Source organism: Lissotriton vulgaris, chromosome 3_1, assembly GCF_964263255.1.
Source record: "Lissotriton vulgaris chromosome 3_1, aLisVul1.2, whole genome shotgun sequence".
In the NCBI taxonomy this organism is placed as follows: domain Eukaryota; kingdom Metazoa; phylum Chordata; class Amphibia; order Caudata; family Salamandridae; genus Lissotriton; species Lissotriton vulgaris.
Window position 1 is genome coordinate 1589244335 of NC_141689.1, and position 22710 is coordinate 1589267044.

The following is a 22710-nucleotide window of genomic DNA, read 5'->3' on the forward strand; positions in this document are numbered from 1 at the left end:
GTAAAATATATATATATTTTTTTTAACTGGATAATTATGCAATTTCCTCAATGGCCTTCAGGGAATGCTTAACACTTCTTTGTATTCCAAAATCTACGCATATTAGTTACAAATTGCACCAGGTCAGTGTACCTTTTCTGATGCTTTTCTCCAATTAAATAATCTGTGAATCAGTTAGATATGCTTTGTATTGTACCTCTGAAACTTAAACCAGTCACAAACTAATTCCTGGTTTTTATATCTAGCAGGACATAATCATGGTTTCATTCAACGTCCTATTTTTCTCTTGCGATTGCTCTGTGTGTGTTAGAAAAGATGAAGACTTTCTGCCTTTGGACAATTCCAGAGAAGTTCTTTGTAAATGGCTGGTAGAAAATATAGATGAAACTGGTCGGCCAATCACCGAAGAGAGAGATTTTAAAGCTATGATTCTTTTCCAATCATCTGGTAAGCACAATAAGTAAACTTTTATATTAAGATTGCAACTGCAGGATAATGGTACTAATTACCAACATGAATCAGTAAAATCCTACATCTGGGAATAATTAATCCAATAATGGTCAGTAAAAATTAACATGCATGTCCTCACATATGCCTTGTATTGCCCTCCAATGACAAATGTACCACTTATGAAAAGGGCTGAAACGTTTAGCTTGTGGCACTACTATAAGGCATCCATTTGAGGATAAACTATTTTATTTACGCAACTTTTTTTCAGCAGGTTCAAGTTCAGGCTTACAATGTGTACTGTCTAATAAGGAAAACTTACTTTGTTATGGATAGATTATACATATGTCCTTTAATATTAATACCTGTTTATTTATATATTTTGGCTAGCGCTTGAAGATATATTGCAAGTGATCAATGTGTTATCACTGTTTTGAAGTTTATATATAAATGTTTTTTTTCATTTTATTAGTGAAGAAACAGTGTCTCACGATTCAAAATATTTTTGAAGAGTTAATTGCAAGCTATTCTGGCACAATGGAGGGTCTAAAACAGGTGTTGCTTCAAAGGGCACATGAGTAAAAGCAGTTGATGATGGACTGGGGCAATTGGGGAAGCGCTGGAAGACTTAAGAGGGTGTTACATGAACTCCAAGAGGAAGAAATTGCAGAGAAAAGATGCAAGGACAAAAAAGCCAAGCAGAGTTGTCAGGATTACATAAGAGTTGCTAACCACACTCATGCCCAAAGCACCGCTTCTCAGTCTGGTGATGCCAGATCGCGGATGAATTTGCAGAAACTTGAAAACCTGGCCCTTTTAGAAGGCATGGCTAGTGTCCTTCATCCAAAATCTACAAGTAAATATGATGGAGTAAAACGTGAAAAAGAACTTGTCTTGGAGTCCCCACTTAAATCTAAATATCAAGGAAAAAACATGCCTCCCTTTCACTACAACACTGGAAACATCCTTTACGACGCAACTTTTACAACGCAGTGCCTTTACAACGCGGTATTTACAACGAAAACCATTACAACGCATTGCGCTGGGGGGTGCTCTGGGATAGGGAATACGTTTAATTTACTATCCAACACCTTCCCTAGTGTCCACAGGGACTTGAGTTGGAATAGTAAATTACACTATTCACTATCCAGCACCCCAAAGCACTATGCGTTGTAAAGGTTTTCATTGTAAATACCGCGTTGTAAAGGCATGCGTGGTAAAAGTATGCGTTGTAACGTCATACATCCCAACAACACCAGTTAATACCCAAAAAACTCTAAATGAGTGCTGCCATTATACACATTTGCATATTGTTAGACCTGTATGCCAGCCTTTTTTCCTTGGTGAACGTAACATGTCTTTTGTTGCCAAAACCACATAAGTTCTACCGGTTATCTCTGCAAAAAGCCTTCACACTTGAATTAATATGGTGCATTCATTTCCTCAACAATAGGGCACATATACCTACCTATTAAAATGTTAGTAAACAAATGGAAAACTTTTTGATATGATCAGTATAAACGATGGACTAATGCTTGCTCTTCTTTTTTTTCCCTCAGGACAATGAGGAATCATTTCATTTGATGACGGAGGAAAGTCCATCATTCAACACTGGGGTAATTTTTTAATTTTTTTTTAAAGGTACATAGGAAATGGCATTTCCACTTGTATGACCTAATTTTGATTTGCTTTCTCTTGAAGGAAATGGCATATAACTCCTTGTCCATAATTAATGAAAACAAAAGCTTTTCTGTTGGCCCTGGTTCCTGTCAGGAGTGTGTACCATTACAAGCCAAAAACTAACACTTAAAAGGTGCTTGCTTGATATTCTACCTTTCCATGTAAACTGCAACAAATTCCCATTAATAATCCTTTTTTTCCATCCAAACACATGCATTGCCAAAAAGTATGCTTGTTAAGTGTATATTGTATTTATTATCTGCTGCCTTTAAAAACTGTATTTATTTGATTATAGCACAATTGCAAGGCACTTGCAAAAGTGAGTTCGCTATATAGTATTTGCAAGCTGCGCTGTTTGCTTTGACCAATTCACAGAATTTAACAGATACAACAGCATCAAAAATATGCAGTCGATCATTCACTGTACAAAAGGTACTTCTTTTCTTTCCCCCACTTTTAACACAGTTAAAGTTAATATAGGACAAACCTTGTAGATTTCCTGCATGAGGACTTTGAAATCTTTCTGCATGCAATGTTTTTAAATATGGCTGCTTTATACTCCTGGAGCTAACATAGCAAATATTACATTGTTAGCCATGTACAGATGCCAAATCAAAATCAAAAACCCACTGTATCTGACATCTTTTTTTAAATGTAACCTAACATAATGGCAAATAGTTAATAGTTGTGTTATTTTGCAGACTGATATGCAGCAGTTGGTAAAGGACTCAAACGATCTTTCACAGTTCAGAGATGTACTCGTTCCAAAGAGAAAATTGTACAAGCTCTTGGAGGAAGCCAAGGCAGCTCGGGACAGTGCAGGTTTTCTTCTCAATGGTATCAGCGAAATACTTTTTTTTCCTAAAGAACTTGCATCTGCAAAAGGTGTAACAAAGGCTTTTGCTGGAACAGCTGTCCTTGATGAGGAGAAGGTTGATGCATTGTTTGGTAAGATGTTACAAATGTTCAAATTAATATTCAGTCAAGCTGGGATTATGAAAATTCATTATACATTGTGTTAAGTTATGTTTGCATACGTGATGTTGTATCATAATTGAACGATGACTCCATCATTGCTTAACAGCTGTCTGCAAAAGAACAATAAGAGCAATGGGGGTGGCTTGTAATTTCTTAACAGTTTGTGCTGAGCTTGTGCAACAAATGGCATGCAAATCTGGCGCAAAGCCTTGAGTTGAGATTTCATTTGTAAATCTGTAGGTCCAGGTTTGAGGTTCTCAAACTGGATGAATGGGTGATAGCAAATTGCACTTGTAAAATATACTGTGCTCGCAGCTTTTATTTAGACCGGATCAACTCCCTAATAATTAGATCAGCAATTAGATCAGTTGGTCCTGGTCCTAACACTTGGTTGTAAGGGCATAAAAGGCAGTGATCATTATTGTCGTCATCATTTTTCAAACCCCATTTTGCTGTGTTATATTTAACTTGCAGAATACCATAACAGAATTTCATATACAATGATTTAGCGAGCTGAGGTTGAATTTCGTCAAGAAAATGCTCAAATGAAGGAAGAGATTTTGTGAGAAGAAATTGAGTAGTCAATCTGCCATTATCAGAATTATGGGAAATCCAATTATGCATGTAAGCCAAAAATGTTGTTTTCAATATTTTTTTTCGAGGGCAGTGTAAAAAATGCAGGTGTTTCCCAAAAATAGTTCAATCCATGTTTGTAGAACCAGGGGGCATATTATCAAGCCTGTGCGCTAAAATTATCGCCGCTTTATCGGCCGAAAACGGCCGATAAAGCGGCGATAATGGGCTTGATAATATGCTCTGTGGAATTCCAATCGAAGCCCATGTTAGATTTCTTCACATCTAACATGTGCTTCGATTGGAATTCCATAGAGCATATTATCAAGCCCATTATCGCCGCTTTATCGGCCGTTTTCGGCCGATAAAGCGGCGATAATTTTAGCGCACAGGCTTGATAATATGCCCCCATGTTCTCACATGCTTGACCCACTGGAGATTACCACAGTGGTCTTATCTTAGTATCTCTTCTAGCCCCTCTTTATAAGTTGCGAGTTCTGCTGTAGTATACAGTCGCACCAAAAAAGACAGAAGCCTTAATATGGCCTGGTGATCAATGCATTTTATGTTCAGATGCATAACAATTGGGATAACTGGCATGCGTATGGGAAGACATAACAACATCCTAAAAATCTTGCAGAAACATATTTCTGCAAGCGGCCCACCCCAAGGTTTGGCTCCGTATGAAGTTGCTGATTGTGCCCTGTATTTATACACCTCTAGTGCAGGTGACACTGCCTTAGTTGTACTTTTCTGGTGCTTTTTTAGTATGGGTACTGAATTTTGGAGAAAAATTGTCTTGTTTTTTTGCAATTGCGAATGCCATGTTAGTTTTGTGTCAAGCGTGATACCTAAATAGCTGAAGTTTGATACATATTCTAGCTTCTGCTTTTGAACAAAACTATATTTCTTAAATGATTTGAATGGTTTGACAGCCATGTATTTTGTTTTTCTTGAATTTATTTCAAGGCCCTTCATATCCAATATTCGCTAAATGAATTTAAAAGGTTTTGGAGTCCCTTGGGCAATTAGAAATATTAAAATAGTGTTGTCCGCAAATAAGAGGGCTGGTACAGGCAACCCTCCTAACTTAGATGAATCATGCCTACATCCCAAAAGATATTTTGGGATGTCATTAACATATAGGGAAAAGAGGGTGGGTGACGGTACACATCTTTGCCTTACGCACCTCGTTATGGAAATTGCCTCAGTGAGTGCTCCCCTGGGCCTCCATCTGACTTTTGCAATATTGTTTTTGTGCAGTCTCACTATCTGTGTAAGGAGTTCCTCTGACACACCTTATACCAGTGCTTAATTTGTGCCGGTGTTTTCCGGTGCTTAGCACCGGCACTTATTCTTTAGGGCCGGGTCTACAGAGTACAGTGCACACGATAATTACGTATGCTTTATGATGAAAGATAACGGTCTCCTACCTGCCATGAACTGACAGAAACTGCTGGTGAGGTGACATTATGCTGCTGCGTCAGCTCAGCATAAGTAACTAACAATACAGGCAGCAATAACATCAATAGTAGCGCTGGTGAACTACAGACGCTACCGTTCAACTGCTTCAGTCCTCCTTGGTGTTAAATTATTAGCCAAGCCTGTGCGTGCCCCGTCATCCCTCCTTGACGTTCAATCGTCTCAAGTGTGTGTGCTTCCTCCAGAGTCGGACTGACCAATGCAGATCAGGGTCCCGACTTTTCGCCCACCCCAGCCTTCTGCGCAGCTGCAGCTTTAGATATTTGACGAGGCAAGCATTGTTTCTCGCAGAAGGCCGATAATTAAAAGCAACAAAAGGCAGTAAGTAATTAGAAATTCTATAATGTTTGTTTCATAAAATGAACTACTGTCTTGTACCTTAATGGTTAAGGTGCCCGGGAAAGTGCAATCATGGTGGTGTGGTCTGGTCATAGGCCAGGGTTCATTTGCAAATTCCCTTGCAGATGATGACATGCTGCCATACAACGCTGATTGCTAAGCTACCCGACCCGAGTCACAACTCACAAGTGCTAATAAATAACTGTAGTGTCTTGGTGTGGACACGTTCTAGTGTTTCTATGCAATGTAATACACTCTACACCCACCCACCACAGACGTCATGGTGTCACATGACGCTGCCAATAAAAGAGGCTGAGCGCACGTGCTCAGGACCTTTCCTACTACCCATTCCTGGTGTCCGTGTCATCCTTGCTGCGCCTACCATGAGGGCCCAGGGCCCACACTTTCAAACATTACAATGGCGACGAGGTCGGTAGTGCAACCCACGCGTGCCACTACCAATCACTGAGGAAAAGGGGGAGATAGTGCCTGCCTGAAGGGCACCCCCTGCAGCAAGGCACAGCGAGCCGAGAAGCCGGTGCATGTCGGAGCCCAGCAGCCACCAAGAGGCGACCAGCTAACCGACTGAAGCCACCTGCGACGGCCGCCACCAACATGCGCCTCGAGGAATGAGCGGACCGCCCAGAGCCCACCTGAGACGGCCGCATGGCCACAACCCCACCAGAGTGGTGCACAGACCGGGCGGAGTCCACCCGCCGCGACCGCGACGGAGCAGCTGGCCCGCCAGCCGAAGGTGAGCCCCACGGGCGAAGTGCCCGCCATGAACTGTGCCACTGATTAAGCAGGACCAGCGGAGCCTACCCGCGGCCTGCCCGAGTTGTCCCCCGCCGCGTGTGTGCTCAGAAGCGGCGGGGCACAGAGACTAAGGGCGGCATGAGGAAGTGCGGCCGGACCCGCAACACCCGTCAACAACGAGGGGGAGGGAGCGGAGTAGCTAACCGCCTCCCGACCCCCTCGCAACGTGATCAAGACCAAGCGGAGCCCACCCGCGGCCTGCCGGTGGCATCCCCACCGAAGAAAGAGACTGCAGCGCCAGCGGAGCCCACCCGCGGCCTGCCGACGGCACCCCCGAGAAGGATACGAACTGCAGAGCCAACGGAGCCTACCCGCGGCCTGCGACGTCCGGGACAGGTCTCCGCCGCGCAGCGTGTGGAAGGTGAAGCTGCTGCGGCGGGAGACCGGAGCCTAATCAGCATTGAAAAGGCAGAGCCGGCGGAGCCTACCCGCGGCCTGCCTTGAGCGCCCCTGCCCACGGAGGAGTGACCGGAGCGACGAGCTCCCCCACCGAAGTGAAGCAACTTCTCCCCCGCCCGCGAGAGACTGCCGAGGCGGCTGCGGACGGAGAGAGAGAGCGAGGGAAAAGCGGGAGAAGCATACGGCCAGTGTGGCCGTGAAATAAAGCGTCCCCACCTAGTGGACAGGAACAAAGTGCCTAGAAGCGGCCCGCGCCGCCAAGATCAACAGTCCCCCCTCCTTATGAGGAGCAGAGTGCCAGCAAAGCGGTCAACACCGCCAAAACCTCACGCAAGTCCCACCGGGACGCTATCACAAGAGGAATCACCTGTGCACCAATAAAGACTGTGGAATTGGCCCCCAGCATCCAAGCTGCACAACACCACAGGGACATAAACAGTGCTTTTACAATCTATGCTGGACGTCAGCACATTTTCAATTAAGTACATTTTGCTGCAACACTAACAAGCAAGAAAAAATCACTCACCCATTTTCAGCAGCAGCTTCAACCCCCGGTGCACTGTAGCAGTAGAGTGCACACCCGGGAAAGACAATACAGGCTGCTAAAAGATCCAGCAACACTGCCACCCAGTGGCCAAAAGTATTACTGCACCACCATCTTCCAGCTCAGAAACAAGCACTACTCAACGCAAAAGAAGTTAGCACCATCCAGCGGCAGCAGACGGAGTAGTGCCCCAAGGGAAAGCATCTCAACGCCGCAATCCAGAAAGCGCGCTCCGCGCAGAAGACAAGGAAGAGAAAACACCAACACGCACCAGCAAGGAGTCGGCAGATGCCACTTCCAGAGTGACGTGGGAAGAGGCACCAACGCCTCACCAAGCATCCAAGCAAGGACGAAACGTCTGGAGAAAACGACTGCCAAGCAATGGAGGAACGATCAGGGAATAAGACTGCCGAGATCAGAAGACGGAGAGAGCAGTGACTTCTAGTGGCCACAGGAGATCACCGCAGCATCAACTACTCCCGCCAACGGTCCGAAGCAGCAAACTTCTGACGCCATCCAAAGCAGCAAGTACCCTACGGTCCAAAGCAGCAAAGTACTGGACGTCAGCCAAAGCAGCAAGAAAAGACGGCAGCCAAAGCTGCAAGTACCGACGACACGCAACAAGTGTCCGAGAGCCTTGAAAAGAACGGGCGCAGATAACGCGCCACGTGGCAAGGCACAGCCCCCACGAGATGGAAGAAGGGCACAGGTAACGCCACAGTGCAGAAGAGTTACCGAAGAAGACCACTAAGCGTGGCACCCCCCGAAGCCGATCCACAGAAAGATCGCGTACCAAGTATGACCCGTGATGGGTTCTCTAAACCTACATCAGAAAGTCCGATGGACGACCAAAGAAACCTGCCAAAACATCAGCAGGAGCGGACCGCCAAATGGTCCAGGACGTTCGACCTAGTCAAGGTCTCCAACACCATCCCACGAACGTCACCTACAAGTATCTAGTGAAGAGGGTTCGCGACGCCAACTCAGGAAGCTGAGGAAGAAGGAGGAAGTGTTCCAGTCGGGGACAAACCAGGATCACACATGCAGCGGGCGCGCCCTGCATGGAGGAGCCAGGTCAGGAGAGAAGATGCAAGATCGGACCGAGTGATGTCGCGAAACAGGAAGGAAGAAATGGAGAGATCCGTGTGGCACGTCTGCCACCGCGAAAAGAAAGGAAGAAGAGGAGAGATCTGCGGGGCACGTCTGCCACTGCGAAAAGAATGGAAGAAGAGGAGAGATCTGCGTGGCACGTCTGCCACTGCGAAAAGAAAGGAAGAAGAGGAGAGATCTGCGTGGCACGTCTGCCACTGCGAAAAGAAAGGAAGAAGAGGAGAGAGCTGTGTGGCACGTCTGCCACTGCGAAAAGAAAGGAAGAAAAGGAGAGATCTGTGTGGCACGTTAGCCACAGTGAAAAGAAAGGAAGAAAAGGAAAGACAGGTGGCACCCTGCCACGGCTTGAGAGCAAGTAAGGTATCCACGTGGCCATTGCCACAGTTAAGAACAGAAAGAAGTATATCCCCGTGGCCGTTGCCACAGTTAATAATAGAAGGAAGTAAAATCACGTGGCCGTTGCCACAGTTAAGTAAGGAAGGAATACATCCACTTGGCTGCTGCCACAGTTAAGAGGAAGAAGAAGTCAGTGCGCAGTGAGTCCCCACAGTGAGCCCAAGGCCAACCATTATTCCACGGCGAACCACGAGAACTCCAACCGCACCCGTCACCGCGGAGGTCAGCAACAGAAAGATTGTGAGTACAACGGGGCTCCCCAAGGCTTGCAGACTGTTTCCATCAGCACCACCAACCAGACCTAAGCGGACAGTTGTTCCCCTAAACAAACTGAACTCCATCTGCCCAATTCCAGGCAGCGGCGGATTGAACAGCTTGGCGGAACTGAACACTTCACTGCATCCTGAGAGAAGTTAATTCCCCAGATGTGTATTATTAAGTTGTCTTTTCATTGATTAAAAAGGGGAGTGATGTAGTGTCTTGGTGTGGACACGTTCTAGTGTTTCTATGCAATGTAATACACTCTACACCCACCCACCACAGACGTCATGGTGTCACATGACGCTGCCAATAAAAGAGGCTGAGCGCACGTGCTCAGGACCTTTCCTACTACCCATTCCTGGTGTCCGTGTCATCCTTGCTGCGCCTACCATGAGGGCCCAGGGCCCACACTTTCAAACATTACAATAACGTGCCTATATTTCGTACCACATTAATTCAACTAGACTGGGAAACTTTACTTGTCCTGTATAGAAATTAAATCGGGTTTGAAATGGCGCCACGAAAAAGACATACATATGCTGCCCGGCACAGTTCATGACATGGTAACTCCATGCTCTGACAGTTTTTTTTAAACACTTTCTGTCCTCTTCCTGGTTTTTACTTTGCCTCTCAACTTTTCTCTTTGCTCCTGATGCCTTGAAATACCTGGGTAAGGTAGCTTAGTGGAATAAAGCATCATGGTCAAAGGTTCGGATAAGGTGGGTCAACTCAACTAATGGCCCTTCTGAGGTCGACAAAATAAGTAACATTGAGTTGGGCAATGATAAATATGTTGGTCAGAGGCCAGATACCTTTGGGTGAATGTGCACTTTACAGATGCATGTTATGTTGAACTTACATGTGGTCAGTATATGATGCTTTGTGCATGAGACCACTAGGAACAACTGTTTTTAGTATTTCTATGGCATTTACCACACTGTCTATGTGAGCTCCCTTGCTCCAACTACCTTTCATTCCCCTTTCTTCCCAGAAATCCCCACTCTAGCTTTTTTTCCCCCGGCAAACAGCATCAGAAGCCTTCCCGTAGTCCCATGGGGTTTACAGTGGTCACTTTCTACCATTAGAAGCATGTGATAGAATGAATGAGATGGGGCATGGTTAATGGTGTATACAGCTGTAATGCGCTACAAAGCAACACCAATTTAATTGCTTTCTGCATAATTGCAGATCCATGGGGAGCAGCCTACCATTATATCATATGAATGTAATCCCTTTACCACGTAATGGCTACGGCGGTCAACCTCGAATCTGGGGTACTGGGTTCGAGTCTCGGCAATGACGCTGAACATTCTGTAATTCTGGGCAAATCACTTAATCTCCCCATACCTAACAAAATAAAAAACTACAAAAAAAAGAATGTGTCCTCATGTAATGCAACTGGTACTATGTTAAGCGGTCTGATATCCAATTCGGGGCAAGTTCGCGCTATATAAAACTCTGTAAAATATATATATATTTTTTTTAACTGGATAATTATGCAATTTCCTCAATGGCCTTCAGGGAATGCTTAACACTTCTTTGTATTCCAAAATCTACGCATATTAGTTACAAATTGCACCAGGTCAGTGTACCTTTTCTGATGCTTTTCTCCAATTAAATAATCTGTGAATCAGTTAGATATGCTTTGTATTGTACCTCTGAAACTTAAACCAGTCACAAACTAATTCCTGGTTTTTATATCTAGCAGGACATAATCATGGTTTCATTCAACGTCCTATTTTTCTCTTGCGATTGCTCTGTGTGTGTTAGAAAAGATGAAGACTTTCTGCCTTTGGACAATTCCAGAGAAGTTCTTTGTAAATGGCTGGTAGAAAATATAGATGAAACTGGTCGGCCAATCACCGAAGAGAGAGATTTTAAAGCTATGATTCTTTTCCAATCATCTGGTAAGCACAATAAGTAAACTTTTATATTAAGATTGCAACTGCAGGATAATGGTACTAATTACCAACATGAATCAGTAAAATCCTACATCTGGGAATAATTAATCCAATAATGGTCAGTAAAAATTAACATGCATGTCCTCACATATGCCTTGTATTGCCCTCCAATGACAAATGTACCACTTATGAAAAGGGCTGAAACGTTTAGCTTGTGGCACTACTATAAGGCATCCATTTGAGGATAAACTATTTTATTTACGCAACTTTTTTTCAGCAGGTTCAAGTTCAGGCTTACAATGTGTACTGTCTAATAAGGAAAACTTACTTTGTTATGGATAGATTATACATATGTCCTTTAATATTAATACCTGTTTATTTATATATTTTGGCTAGCGCTTGAAGATATATTGCAAGTGATCAATGTGTTATCACTGTTTTGAAGTTTATATATAAATGTTTTTTTTCATTTTATTAGTGAAGAAACAGTGTCTCACGATTCAAAATATTTTTGAAGAGTTAATTGCAAGCTATTCTGGCACAATGGAGGGTCTAAAACAGGTGTTGCTTCAAAGGGCACATGAGTAAAAGCAGTTGATGATGGACTGGGGCAATTGGGGAAGCGCTGGAAGACTTAAGAGGGTGTTACATGAACTCCAAGAGGAAGAAATTGCAGAGAAAAGATGCAAGGACAAAAAAGCCAAGCAGAGTTGTCAGGATTACATAAGAGTTGCTAACCACACTCATGCCCAAAGCACCGCTTCTCAGTCTGGTGATGCCAGATCGCGGATGAATTTGCAGAAACTTGAAAACCTGGCCCTTTTAGAAGGCATGGCTAGTGTCCTTCATCCAAAATCTACAAGTAAATATGATGGAGTAAAACGTGAAAAAGAACTTGTCTTGGAGTCCCCACTTAAATCTAAATATCAAGGAAAAAACATGCCTCCCTTTCACTACAACACTGGAAACATCCTTTACGACGCAACTTTTACAACGCAGTGCCTTTACAACGCGGTATTTACAACGAAAACCATTACAACGCATTGCGCTGGGGGGTGCTCTGGGATAGGGAATACGTTTAATTTACTATCCAACACCTTCCCTAGTGTCCACAGGGACTTGAGTTGGAATAGTAAATTACACTATTCACTATCCAGCACCCCAAAGCACTATGCGTTGTAAAGGTTTTCATTGTAAATACCGCGTTGTAAAGGCATGCGTGGTAAAAGTATGCGTTGTAACGTCATACATCCCAACAACACCAGTTAATACCCAAAAAACTCTAAATGAGTGCTGCCATTATACACATTTGCATATTGTTAGACCTGTATGCCAGCCTTTTTTCCTTGGTGAACGTAACATGTCTTTTGTTGCCAAAACCACATAAGTTCTACCGGTTATCTCTGCAAAAAGCCTTCACACTTGAATTAATATGGTGCATTCATTTCCTCAACAATAGGGCACATATACCTACCTATTAAAATGTTAGTAAACAAATGGAAAACTTTTTGATATGATCAGTATAAACGATGGACTAATGCTTGCTCTTCTTTTTTTTCCCTCAGGACAATGAGGAATCATTTCATTTGATGACGGAGGAAAGTCCATCATTCAACACTGGGGTAATTTTTTAATTTTTTTTTAAAGGTACATAGGAAATGGCATTTCCACTTGTATGACCTAATTTTGATTTGCTTTCTCTTGAAGGAAATGGCATATAACTCCTTGTCCATAATTAATGAAAACAAAAGCTTTTCTGTTGGCCCTGGTTCCTGTCAGGAGTGTGTACCATTACAAGCCAAAAACTAACACTTAAAAGGTGCTTGCTTGATATTCTACCTTTCCATGTAAACTGCAACAAATTCCCATTAATAATCCTTTTTTTCCATCCAAACACATGCATTGCCAAAAAGTATGCTTGTTAAGTGTATATTGTATTTATTATCTGCTGCCTTTAAAAACTGTATTTATTTGATTATAGCACAATTGCAAGGCACTTGCAAAAGTGAGTTCGCTATATAGTATTTGCAAGCTGCGCTGTTTGCTTTGACCAATTCACAGAATTTAACAGATACAACAGCATCAAAAATATGCAGTCGATCATTCACTGTACAAAAGGTACTTCTTTTCTTTCCCCCACTTTTAACACAGTTAAAGTTAATATAGGACAAACCTTGTAGATTTCCTGCATGAGGACTTTGAAATCTTTCTGCATGCAATGTTTTTAAATATGGCTGCTTTATACTCCTGGAGCTAACATAGCAAATATTACATTGTTAGCCATGTACAGATGCCAAATCAAAATCAAAAACCCACTGTATCTGACATCTTTTTTTAAATGTAACCTAACATAATGGCAAATAGTTAATAGTTGTGTTATTTTGCAGACTGATATGCAGCAGTTGGTAAAGGACTCAAACGATCTTTCACAGTTCAGAGATGTACTCGTTCCAAAGAGAAAATTGTACAAGCTCTTGGAGGAAGCCAAGGCAGCTCGGGACAGTGCAGGTTTTCTTCTCAATGGTATCAGCGAAATACTTTTTTTTCCTAAAGAACTTGCATCTGCAAAAGGTGTAACAAAGGCTTTTGCTGGAACAGCTGTCCTTGATGAGGAGAAGGTTGATGCATTGTTTGGTAAGATGTTACAAATGTTCAAATTAATATTCAGTCAAGCTGGGATTATGAAAATTCATTATACATTGTGTTAAGTTATGTTTGCATACGTGATGTTGTATCATAATTGAACGATGACTCCATCATTGCTTAACAGCTGTCTGCAAAAGAACAATAAGAGCAATGGGGGTGGCTTGTAATTTCTTAACAGTTTGTGCTGAGCTTGTGCAACAAATGGCATGCAAATCTGGCGCAAAGCCTTGAGTTGAGATTTCATTTGTAAATCTGTAGGTCCAGGTTTGAGGTTCTCAAACTGGATGAATGGGTGATAGCAAATTGCACTTGTAAAATATACTGTGCTCGCAGCTTTTATTTAGACCGGATCAACTCCCTAATAATTAGATCAGCAATTAGATCAGTTGGTCCTGGTCCTAACACTTGGTTGTAATGGCATAAAAGGCAGTGATCATTATTGTCGTCATCATTTTTCAAACCCCATTTTGCTGTGTTATATTTAACTTGCAGAATACCATAACAGAATTTCATATACAATGATTTAGCGAGCTGAGGTTGAATTTCGTCAAGAAAATGCTCAAATGAAGGAAGAGATTTTGTGAGAAGAAATTGAGTAGTCAATCTGCCATTATCAGAATTATGGGAAATCCAATTATGCATGTAAGCCAAAAATGTTGTTTTCAATATTTTTTTTCGAGGGCAGTGTAAAAAATGCAGGTGTTTCCCAAAAATAGTTCAATCCATGTTTGTAGAACCAGGGGGCATATTATCAAGCCTGTGCGCTAAAATTATCGCCGCTTTATCGGCCGAAAACGGCCGATAAAGCGGCGATAATGGGCTTGATAATATGCTCTGTGGAATTCCAATCGAAGCCCATGTTAGATTTCTTCACATCTAACATGTGCTTCGATTGGAATTCCATAGAGCATATTATCAAGCCCATTATCGCCGCTTTATCGGCCGTTTTCGGCCGATAAAGCGGCGATAATTTTAGCGCACAGGCTTGATAATATGCCCCCATGTTCTCACATGCTTGACCCACTGGAGATTACCACAGTGGTCTTATCTTAGTATCTCTTCTAGCCCCTCTTTATAAGTTGCGAGTTCTGCTGTAGTATACAGTCGCACCAAAAAAGACAGAAGCCTTAATATGGCCTGGTGATCAATGCATTTTATGTTCAGATGCATAACAATTGGGATAACTGGCATGCGTATGGGAAGACATAACAACATCCTAAAAATCTTGCAGAAACATATTTCTGCAAGCGGCCCACCCCAAGGTTTGGCTCCGTATGAAGTTGCTGATTGTGCCCTGTATTTATACACCTCTAGTGCAGGTGACACTGCCTTAGTTGTACTTTTCTGGTGCTTTTTTAGTATGGGTACTGAATTTTGGAGAAAAATTGTCTTGTTTTTTTGCAATTGCGAATGCCATGTTAGTTTTGTGTCAAGCGTGATACCTAAATAGCTGAAGTTTGATACATATTCTAGCTTCTGCTTTTGAACAAAACTATATTTCTTAAATGATTTGAATGGTTTGACAGCCATGTATTTTGTTTTTCTTGAATTTATTTCAAGGCCCTTCATATCCAATATTCGCTAAATGAATTTAAAAGGTTTTGGAGTCCCTTGGGCAATTAGAAATATTAAAATAGTGTTGTCCGCAAATAAGAGGGCTGGTACAGGCAACCCTCCTAACTTAGATGAATCATGCCTACATCCCAAAAGATATTTTGGGATGTCATTAACATATAGGGAAAAGAGGGTGGGTGACGGTACACATCTTTGCCTTACGCACCTCGTTATGGAAATTGCCTCAGTGAGTGCTCCCCTGGGCCTCCATCTGACTTTTGCAATATTGTTTTTGTGCAGTCTCACTATCTGTGTAAGGAGTTCCTCTGACACACCTTATACCAGTGCTTAATTTGTGCCGGTGTTTTCCGGTGCTTAGCACCGGCACTTATTCTTTAGGGCCGGGTCTACAGAGTACAGTGCACACGATAATTACGTATGCTTTATGATGAAAGATAACGGTCTCCTACCTGCCATGAACTGACAGAAACTGCTGGTGAGGTGACATTATGCTGCTGCGTCAGCTCAGCATAAGTAACTAACAATACAGGCAGCAATAACATCAATAGTAGCGCTGGTGAACTACAGACGCTACCGTTCAACTGCTTCAGTCCTCCTTGGTGTTAAATTATTAGCCAAGCCTGTGCGTGCCCCGTCATCCCTCCTTGACGTTCAATCGTCTCAAGTGTGTGTGCTTCCTCCAGAGTCGGACTGACCAATGCAGATCAGGGTCCCGACTTTTCGCCCACCCCAGCCTTCTGCGCAGCTGCAGCTTTAGATATTTGACGAGGCAAGCATTGTTTCTCGCAGAAGGCCGATAATTAAAAGCAACAAAAGGCAGTAAGTAATTAGAAATTCTATAATGTTTGTTTCATAAAATGAACTACTGTCTTGTACCTTAATGGTTAAGGTGCCCGGGAAAGTGCAATCATGGTGGTGTGGTCTGGTCATAGGCCAGGGTTCATTTGCAAATTCCCTTGCAGATGATGACATGCTGCCATACAACGCTGATTGCTAAGCTACCCGACCCGAGTCACAACTCACAAGTGCTAATAAATAACTGTAGTGTCTTGGTGTGGACACGTTCTAGTGTTTCTATGCAATGTAATACACTCTACACCCACCCACCACAGACGTCATGGTGTCACATGACGCTGCCAATAAAAGAGGCTGAGCGCACGTGCTCAGGACCTTTCCTACTACCCATTCCTGGTGTCCGTGTCATCCTTGCTGCGCCTACCATGAGGGCCCAGGGCCCACACTTTCAAACATTACAATGGCGACGAGGTCGGTAGTGCAACCCACGCGTGCCACTACCAATCACTGAGGAAAAGGGGGAGATAGTGCCTGCCTGAAGGGCACCCCCTGCAGCAAGGCACAGCGAGCCGAGAAGCCGGTGCATGTCGGAGCCCAGCAGCCACCAAGAGGCGACCAGCTAACCGACTGAAGCCACCTGCGACGGCCGCCACCAACATGCGCCTCGAGGAATGAGCGGACCGCCCAGAGCCCACCTGAGACGGCCGCATGGCCACAACCCCACCAGAGTGGTGCACAGACCGGGCGGAGTCCACCCGCCGCGACCGCGACGGAGCAGCTGGCCCGCCAGCCGAAGGTGAGCCCCACGGGCGAAGTGCCCGCCATGAACTGTGCCACTGATTAAGCAGGACCAGCGGAGCCTACCCGCGGCCTGCCCGAGTTGTCCCCCGCCGCGTGTGTGCTCAGAAGCGGCGGGGCACAGAGACTAAGGGCGGCATGAGGAAGTGCGGCCGGACCCGCAACACCCGTCAACAACGAGGGGGAGGGAGCGGAGTAGCTAACCGCCTCCCGACCCCCTCGCAACGTGATCAAGACCAAGCGGAGCCCACCCGCGGCCTGCCGGTGGCATCCCCACCGAAGAAAGAGACTGCAGCGCCAGCGGAGCCCACCCGCGGCCTGCCGACGGCACCCCCGAGAAGGATACGAACTGCAGAGCCAACGGAGCCTACCCGCGGCCTGCGACGTCCGGGACAGGTCTCCGCCGCGCAGCGTGTGGAAGGTGAAGCTGCTGCGGCGGGAGACCGGAGCCTAATCAGCATTGAAAAGGCAGAGCCGGCGGAGCCTACCCGCGGCCTGCCTTGAGCGCCCCTGCCCACGGAGGAGTGACCGGAGCGACGAGCTCCCCCACCGAAGTGAAGCAACTTCTCCCCCGCCCGCGAGAGACTGCCGAGGCGGCTGCGGACGGAGAGAGAGAGCGAGGGAAAAGCGGGAGAAGCATACGGCCAGTGTGGCCGTGAAATAAAGCGTCCCCACCTAGTGGACAGGAACAAAGTGCCTAGAAGCGGCCCGCGCCGCCAAGATCAACAGTCCCCCCTCCTTATGAGGAGCAGAGTGCCAGCAAAGCGGTCAACACCGCCAAAACCTCACGCAAGTCCCACCGGGACGCTATCACAAGAGGAATCACCTGTGCACCAATAAAGACTGTGGAATTGGCCCCCAGCATCCAAGCTGCACAACACCACAGGGACATAAACAGTGCTTTTACAATCTATGCTGGACGTCAGCACATTTTCAATTAAGTACATTTTGCTGCAACACTAACAAGCAAGAAAAAATCACTCACCCATTTTCAGCAGCAGCTTCAACCCCCGGTGCACTGTAGCAGTAGAGTGCACACCCGGGAAAGACAATACAGGCTGCTAAAAGATCCAGCAACACTGCCACCCAGTGGCCAAAAGTATTACTGCACCACCATCTTCCAGCTCAGAAACAAGCACTACTCAACGCAAAAGAAGTTAGCACCATCCAGCGGCAGCAGACGGAGTAGTGCCCCAAGGGAAAGCATCTCAACGCCGCAATCCAGAAAGCGCGCTCCGCGCAGAAGACAAGGAAGAGAAAACACCAACACGCACCAGCAAGGAGTCGGCAGATGCCACTTCCAGAGTGACGTGGGAAGAGGCACCAACGCCTCACCAAGCATCCAAGCAAGGACGAAACGTCTGGAGAAAACGACTGCCAAGCAATGGAGGAACGATCAGGGAATAAGACTGCCGAGATCAGAAGACGGAGAGAGCAGTGACTTCTAGTGGCCACAGGAGATCACCGCAGCATCAACTACTCCCGCCAACGGTCCGAAGCAGCAAACTTCTGACGCCATCCAAAGCAGCAAGTACCCTACGGTCCAAAGCAGCAAAGTACTGGACGTCAGCCAAAGCAGCAAGAAAAGACGGCAGCCAAAGCTGCAAGTACCGACGACACGCAACAAGTGTCCGAGAGCCTTGAAAAGAACGGGCGCAGATAACGCGCCACGTGGCAAGGCACAGCCCCCACGAGATGGAAGAAGGGCACAGGTAACGCCACAGTGCAGAAGAGTTACCGAAGAAGACCACTAAGCGTGGCACCCCCCGAAGCCGATCCACAGAAAGATCGCGTACCAAGTATGACCCGTGATGGGTTCTCTAAACCTACATCAGAAAGTCCGATGGACGACCAAAGAAACCTGCCAAAACATCAGCAGGAGCGGACCGCCAAATGGTCCAGGACGTTCGACCTAGTCAAGGTCTCCAACACCATCCCACGAACGTCACCTACAAGTATCTAGTGAAGAGGGTTCGCGACGCCAACTCAGGAAGCTGAGGAAGAAGGAGGAAGTGTTCCAGTCGGGGACAAACCAGGATCACACATGCAGCGGGCGCGCCCTGCATGGAGGAGCCAGGTCAGGAGAGAAGATGCAAGATCGGACCGAGTGATGTCGCGAAACAGGAAGGAAGAAATGGAGAGATCCGTGTGGCACGTCTGCCACCGCGAAAAGAAAGGAAGAAGAGGAGAGATCTGCGGGGCACGTCTGCCACTGCGAAAAGAATGGAAGAAGAGGAGAGATCTGCGTGGCACGTCTGCCACTGCGAAAAGAAAGGAAGAAGAGGAGAGATCTGCGTGGCACGTCTGCCACTGCGAAAAGAAAGGAAGAAGAGGAGAGAGCTGTGTGGCACGTCTGCCACTGCGAAAAGAAAGGAAGAAAAGGAGAGATCTGTGTGGCACGTTAGCCACAGTGAAAAGAAAGGAAGAAAAGGAAAGACAGGTGGCACCCTGCCACGGCTTGAGAGCAAGTAAGGTATCCACGTGGCCATTGCCACAGTTAAGAACAGAAAGAAGTATATCCCCGTGGCCGTTGCCACAGTTAATAATAGAAGGAAGTAAAATCACGTGGCCGTTGCCACAGTTAAGTAAGGAAGGAATACATCCACTTGGCTGCTGCCACAGTTAAGAGGAAGAAGAAGTCAGTGCGCAGTGAGTCCCCACAGTGAGCCCAAGGCCAACCATTATTCCACGGCGAACCACGAGAACTCCAACCGCACCCGTCACCGCGGAGGTCAGCAACAGAAAGATTGTGAGTACAACGGGGCTCCCCAAGGCTTGCAGACTGTTTCCATCAGCACCACCAACCAGACCTAAGCGGACAGTTGTTCCCCTAAACAAACTGAACTCCATCTGCCCAATTCCAGGCAGCGGCGGATTGAACAGCTTGGCGGAACTGAACACTTCACTGCATCCTGAGAGAAGTTAATTCCCCAGATGTGTATTATTAAGTTGTCTTTTCATTGATTAAAAAGGGGAGTGATGTAGTGTCTTGGTGTGGACACGTTCTAGTGTTTCTATGCAATGTAATACACTCTACACCCACCCACCACAGACGTCATGGTGTCACATGACGCTGCCAATAAAAGAGGCTGAGCGCACGTGCTCAGGACCTTTCCTACTACCCATTCCTGGTGTCCGTGTCATCCTTGCTGCGCCTACCATGAGGGCCCAGGGCCCACACTTTCAAACATTACAATAACGTGCCTATATTTCGTACCACATTAATTCAACTAGACTGGGAAACTTTACTTGTCCTGTATAGAAATTAAATCGGGTTTGAAATGGCGCCACGAAAAAGACATACATATGCTGCCCGGCACAGTTCATGACAGGAGCCATGCTGAGTGCAACTTTACCGAGAACTAATGTAAAAAGCTAAATTTAAGTTTCAGTCTGATGTAGAAAAAAGAAATGAAAACTGAATTAGCCATATCAGTTTTAAAACGTTTTAAAAACGACTTGCACACAAATGTTTATTACCAGAGCAAAGAACAAATGCACAGTCCTGCAAGATGTGCGAGGAGCAAATGCATTTAAAGAAAATGTTTCAAAGAAGGCAGCTGCGTATTTCCCTAAAAACAATGTCACTATTAAGTCTTGTACTATCTAAAAATACATTTTGACCAACAATATTATTCCTTTTTAATAGAGAAATTGTGATCTACTAAGGCTCAGATGTTAATCATACATATGCTCCTTTAGGCTTACACTTAGTTCAGGGTAGATGACACATAATTTGTGTTTCAACAAAACACCGGAGAGCACTCCAGAGACAGTATGACTGAGGCATAAAATGGAAAAGTGTGGCTATTTACTAATCCAGAGTACCTTCTTGCTACAGCAAAGTGCTGGTACTCCCCCATTAAACATATTGAACCTCTGCTGAGAAGTGCAGGTACTCTGACTTAAAAATTAACAAAGTACAGGTTCTCAATCCCTGAAAGTACCAGCCCATTTAAAACACCAATTATCACTACAGTAGTTTTCCAGAAATACATACACGTTTGTCAATGTGCATGGTGCAGAGTTACACATTTGCTTTAACGCTCATGAAAAGGTGGTCACACCTAACTATTTCTTTCAGGGAGATTCTGATTTTCATTTAGACAATCCCCTTCTCCTACACCTCACAAATTTTAAGATTATTCCTTCTACAGCGCGTCCTTCAAAAAACAATCTACTTTTCCCCTGACAAGAATAAATCAACGTTTCAATGTACCTTTGTGAATGCCACCAAACTTGCAAGTTTGTGGGGCTTCACATCATTTGCAAGCACTCTTGCAAATTGAATGTCCACTTTCCAGGCTTCCCCCTCAGATTAGGTTAGAGGTTGTGGTATAAAAGCCAGAGCTGCCTATTTTGGAACTGGGGAACCAGGTTTGAGTCCAGGTGTTGGCTTACCACCCTGTGATTCTGGGATAATCACTTAATCTCCCTGTGTCTACCAAAAATTAATGTGTCCTTGTGGAATGTAACTGGTGCTCATGTAAAGCGCTCCAATACCTTTGGGTCGAGTATGTGCTATATAAAACTGCAAGAAAAAAAAGAGCAGATTTACTCACAAATTATATTAATATTAGTTGTTATTGTTTGAAGAAATAATTTAGATCTTCTTCCCAGAAGTGATATTTTTTAAGTATTGAAGTAATACTGTGAGGTAAGACTGTGTTATTGTTTGTCAGTGTGAGTTTTATGTGCTGCTGACGTTGAGACTTGCGGTGCTTATTTTGTCTATGAAGTACCGATGTTTGTCAATTTATATGTATAGTGAGGAATTTTGGCTATGAGGGCCTTTAGGGAGTGCATGGCAGCCTTGAGAAAAACCTCTCATTTGGCAGTAGCATTGAGTATTGAGTTCAGATTATGGTCAGACTTTGCCACAGTGATGTGAGTTTGACGCTCTCTGGGCTACTTTGAGTATCACATGGTTTTGTGGTGCTAGGAGGTTCCTTCGTGTTTTTTAAAGCTTGAGGATGAAAAATGGGGAGTATCTGTCTTTAGTGTTAAATATGCTTGATTCACAATAGGCCATCACCTCAGCTTTGTTTAGCCAGAATGATCACTTATATAACACCACTAGACCTCCTTAGGAGAGTGTTACTTTTTCTAACTATCAGATGATGGATTACAGAGTCACTTATTGACACTAGATTAGTCTGTATCATGTAAAAGAGAAGACAGGTGACCTGGATGCATATAGGCCCAAACCTCCTCATGAATATGTGTTAAAATGTACTACTTGTGAATCTTGGGCAAGGCCCAGAAACAGATTGTTGAAAATGAAGTTCTTTAGTTTAATCAAGCCCACTTTTTGGAAGGATTCAGTACTAAATGAGAAGAGCAACAAAACCTACATATTTATGTAGCATTCCTTGAGCTTGCCCATGCTTTTGATTCTGTGATTCAGAACTGTAGCCAAAATATGGAAAAGTTGGGGATTGACGGATTTGATATCTTTAAATGGTATTTTGTACATTGATACCTCAATAACTGTACCCAGGGGCTAGGGAGGGGATTTAGTTTTTCTCAATATGACATGGAAGGGGGTGGGATAGGGCTGCGCCTTGGCTTCTGTCCAAATTGTGTCTCTACATCACTGAATTTTCCCATGGGGAGAATGACTGGGTTAAGGAGGTGACCTTGTAAAGTAAAAGTGATGCCCTCCTTCATGCAGATTATACAGTCCAGGGTCTGCATTAAGGATATGGTGCACTGTTCTACTCTGTGCCGCCATGCACAATTAAATCTATGTGCAGAACTGGACAGATTCAGAAGGGGCACATTTCTACAGTGGGCAACATTGTGAAGTGTGTGAGGTGTAGACAGAGAGGATCTAAAGACAGTACTATATTATTATACATTATTCTGGCTTAATATTGCTTCTGAAAGTATCTTTCAGGATTGGTGGGACTCTCATTCTTTTTTCTACACCAGTTGAGGATGTGGGTGGAGCAAGTGGCGGAAGTGGGT

The 22710-nt window shown here is 44.7% G+C and overlaps 2 pseudogenes; both read left to right on the plus strand.

The window, feature by feature from the left end:
* The first annotated feature begins 257 nt into the window (after positions 1–257).
* On the plus strand, positions 258–10248 carry LOC147728221 (uncharacterized; annotated as a pseudogene).
* Positions 10249–10742: 494 nt separating this feature from the next.
* Positions 10743–14099, plus strand: LOC147728222 (uncharacterized; annotated as a pseudogene).
* Positions 14100–22710: the final 8611 nt, after the last annotated feature.